The sequence below is a fragment of the Ananas comosus genome, linkage group 7, assembly GCF_001540865.1.
Source record: "Ananas comosus cultivar F153 linkage group 7, ASM154086v1, whole genome shotgun sequence".
Taxonomy (NCBI): Eukaryota; Viridiplantae; Streptophyta; class Magnoliopsida; order Poales; family Bromeliaceae; genus Ananas; species Ananas comosus.
Genome location: NC_033627.1, coordinates 13,626,427 through 13,631,406, shown reverse-complemented (window position 1 = coordinate 13,631,406; position 4,980 = coordinate 13,626,427).

Genomic DNA, 4,980 nt, shown 5'->3' with positions numbered 1-4,980 from the left:
ATGTGAATTCTCTCAAAAGTTTTGAAGATTCGAGCATAAAGTTTAGCTCGGGTTCTATTAACAGCACAAAAATTTTTGTATTGTAGTCTTATTTCAATAATAAAACTTTTGAATCAATAATTCATACTATTAAGTATGATCTAAGATTTTTAAAGTCACTAGGAGATCCAAGGAATGAAAATTTTTAGAAAAAGTGTTTCTGAGCTATTGTACTCTCGGTATCCAAATCTAGACTTAAGGACCTGGATCTTGATCTTTCTCTATGAGCTCAAACATTAAGGTCCGGATCTTGACGCATGGTTTGGACCCTGTCTGTGAAAATTCTGAAATTAATTTGAGGAGTTCGGACCTTGCGAGAGGGTCCGGATCATGCCTGGGCACATCGCGAAATTGAGGTTGGGGGTCCGGACCTTGCTTGAGGATCCGGACCCTCGGCTGGCAGAAGGTACAGTCAAGGAGTTTTTTATAATTATGGTAACACTATTGAGTATCCGGCGCCTCCTCTAATTAAAATAAAATTTTAAATCACAAAAGTTAAAGTAACTCTAACGCAATTAACTCTTAGGCCCGGTTTGGTTCGGGGGATAAGCGGGGATAACGAAAGTTATCCCCACAATTCCGCCAAACGGGGTGAAATTTGGCCGGAATATTTTATCCCGGTCAAACCTTGCTATTCCCGATTATCCCGGAATAACAAGAGATTTACTATTCCACCATTTTGGTGGAATAATGCTATTCCAATGCTTAATTTCAAACTTAATTAAAATTATAAATTGAATTAAAACTAAATTATATAAATATAATATCTTATATATTATAATACATTATTTTTATTATACAATTATTAATTGTACTATATTAATAAATATTATTTATATTTAAATATTATAATAAAATTTATAATAAATTATATTTGAATATTATAATAAATTATTTTTATTAAATTTAAGTTTAAGTAGAATTTTAAAAAAATTATAATTTATTATAATAATATTTTTATTAATGTTCCACTCCTATTCTTATTTAAAATTTTAAAATTTAAATTTTGAAATTTAAATTTTAAAATATATATTTATAATCTCTCAAATAAAGTTAATAATTAAATAAATATAATTATAAATTTTAAATTAATTTTTGATATTTAAAAATTTGAATTAAAAATTTGATATTATTATATTTTTAAATTGAAATTTGATCTTAAATTTAAAGTTTGAAATTTAAAATTTAAAATTTTGAATTTAAAATAGAGATTTTAAATTTTAATTTTTAAAATTTCAAAGTTGAAATTTAAAATTAAAAATTTAAAAATTAAATTCAAATATAAATAAAGATAATATCATTATTTTTATTTATAAAAACCAACTATCTTCTTATTCCATCTTACCTAACAAAACGCTATTTTTTTATTCACCAGAAATAACCCAATTTTCATCCAAACGCAATATACCTCAATTTATACCTATCACTGAAATAGCCACTTTTTGCTTATCCTGACCAAACGATACCTTAAAGTATGCCTAATTTGCGCACGCACTAATCAATCGCAGTCGCGCACCACTTTAAATTCCGTTTCACCGAGTTGAAGGATAAAAAAATTATTGAAACCGCGAAAACACGCCGCAACTTAGAGTTCCTATAATTAGCTCACTCATTAGCCGCTATACTTGTTTTCCGCTTTTTTTTTTTATTTGGTGGGTAGGGTGAAAATATATTTAGATTCAATATAAATTAGATTTTATTTTTCTATTACTTATATTAACATTAATATTTTCTGAAAAAAGGAAAACATATTTAATTAAATATTTTAATTTAAATAATATACGATATATATATATATTATATATAATATAGAGTTAGGCTGGTATACTATCGTAGCACGGAGGTCTCCGTGCTACCAAGTTGTTTTCAATGATGCGGCTTCCAAATCGGCGATCAGGCTCTGTAGATCTTGAATTGTACACTATTGAAAGTATTTGAAAACTAAATTTTATAATTTTTCGGTATCATTTACCTATTAAGCAAGTAGTCTAAAAATGAACGGCTGAAAATAAAAATCTCATAAAAAATGATTATAAAAGACTTGAATTTAAAATTAAAGATACTGATCTTATTCTAAATACTGAAAAGAATTTTCTATAAAAATTTCATCAAATTTGGATTGTTTTACACCATTGAATTCACAAACGCATCAAATTTACCATTAAAATTATAAATTTTGAGACTTTTGATCACTAGCCAAATGATATCGAAAAATTACAAAATTTAGTTTCCAAATGCTTTCAATAGTGTATATCAAGTCTAATGAAGCCGATCGTCAATTTGGAAGCCGCATCATTGAAAACAACTTGGTAGCACGGAGGCCTCCGTGCTACCGATAGTATACCAGCCTAGCTCATATCACTACAAGAAAGTTTAGATTTAGTGACATTTATAGATGTTGCTAAATGAATAAGAAATGTAACTAAATCTTTTAGCAACACTTAACTTTTAGTGTTGTCTATGCCCGTGATGTTTAATCTTTTAGCAACATTTGGAGAGAGTGTTGCTAATGCTCAAGAATTAGCAACAGTTAACAAAAGTTGCTAAAAAAAAAAAAATTTAATGGGGCAACTTTTAAATGGTGGTGCATATTGTTTAATTAATTCTTGTATTAATTTAGCTATTATTTTTTGAATTAAATAAAAATATTTTATTAATTATAAATTTTGATATTAATTAAATTAAAATATTATTAATTTTTGATTAATTATTATAATCATAGTTAATAATAATCAAATATTACTAAACAATTACGTATAATAGCATTTTGAATTATTGGTAAAAATATATATTATATTAACATTAAATAATTATTATTTAAAAAATTTATGATTAATCGGTAATAATCTAATATATTTTAAAAAATAATTATAACTATAATAAGAAATTCTATAGTTCTATAGTACTCACAAGTTGTTTACTCCATTGATAGTCAAAATGGACAACAACCATAAACACTAAAAATCTCATGTATATCATATGACAATCAAAACTTGTAATATATTACAAATCAAATAACACATTTGATACAAAACTAAATGAGTTTCCTCATAATTACAAATTCGATCACGATAAAATAAAAAATTAGTCATCCTTATTTGTTGTAGAAGTCTCCAAAATGCTTGAATGAAACAATCTTGTAGCCTCTATTTAATTGCTTAACATGTAAAATGAAAAGATTTAAGAAATTTATCATAAAATATAGGATACTATGAACTACTAAAAGATAAAATATATTGCCCTTATCAAATTATAAAAGATCATATATTTGTTCGAACATTTTCAAAATAAATGATATTTTCTAAAAAAATAAAAAAATTAAATTAAAATGATAGTAATGTAATAAGAACAAATTTAATATCTAAAAGTAAAAAATATAAAAAAAAAGGTTGATGAAAGTTAAGAAACAAAAACCTCATATATATCATACCACATAATACAATAAATTAATGTAACGACGAACCAAAAGGTTGAAGAGTAATCCTATTCTAGTCATAATAAACTTTATTAGTTAAGAAAAAAAGAAAAGAAAATTTCAAATCTATGATTTTGATTTGGAATTAATATGAAATTGTTTTACCTTACAAGAAAGGGATACTTACTTATCTCTGGAAACAAAATTGATAGTCCGATCCAATGTTTTTTCCTCCAATCTTACAAAATAAAAAAATTGGTGAGAAAGACTTTGTGGAATGAAGGAATAAAAGAAGAAACCATGAGAGTAAAAAAATCTCTTGAGAGTTTAAAGTGAAGAGACAAAGAAATGAAAGAGAGATGGAAAAAAATATCACTAAAGGAGGGAAAGATGAAATTTTAAAATTTTGAAGGGCTTTTCAAAATTTGAAAAACTAATTGTCATTTATCAAAAAAAGTGTTGCTAAACATTGTAACATTTAATTCTTAGTGTTGGTGTTATTTATATATAGCAACATTTACACCTAAATATTGGTAAATAAGTACATTTAGCAACACTAATAAATAAATATTGCTAAATATTATAATTTTTGTCACTTAGTGAAATGTTACTAGTTAAATTTTGCTAAAAGTTAAACTTCTTGTAGTGTATAAAGGAATGCTTCTATACACCATAAATATTAAAATTTAATCTCTTAATTAGTAAAGGGTGTAGTTGGGATTTACATGAAGTAACCAGTTGAACAGGTTACCGATTTGAATTAGTTAATATGACAATATTAGAAAAAAAAAATAGTATATACTAAATTTGTCAGCATTCTTTAAATATTAAATATCTTATTTATTTTGATAACTTACCAAATTAGATGATACCTAATTTGTTAAGTATTCAGCTCAAAAAAATATTGAATTTAAATTTAATTTTTGAAATTGGTATTGTAATGTAAAATTTTAATTTTGAAATTTATACTAAACTTTTAAATTTGAATCTAAATTGAACTTTTAATCTTGAAGCCAAATTTTAATTTTTGATTTAAATTGAAATTTTGAATTGGAACTAAAATTTTTATTTTAAATCTGTGTTTTATATTTAAAAAAATTAAATTTAATTTATAAAGTTTAAAATGTTGTTTTGAATTTAAATTTACAGTTTTGTTGTAATTTGAAATTCAACTATTGTTGTAGGTATTTAAGAGGGTCACAATATTTTTAGTTAAATAAAACTGGTTTTGTAGACCAAATTATTTTACAAAGACTAAAATACTCTTTAAATAGGTACCTTGTGAATGGTACCTATACTTCAATAGCAAGTCACCTCTAGAATCACATTAAATCTAAACCATCTATTAAGAAAACTAAATGGTCAACATCTATATGATGTATTGAAGTATTACTCATATATATATACATATATATATATTAGATGCTAAATTTTGACATCTATATTTACAAAAGTTGAATATGAGTTTATCCTAACATACTGTGGGCTGAAAGTTAAAAAAAAGGGGGAAACCGTGGGGATGGGTA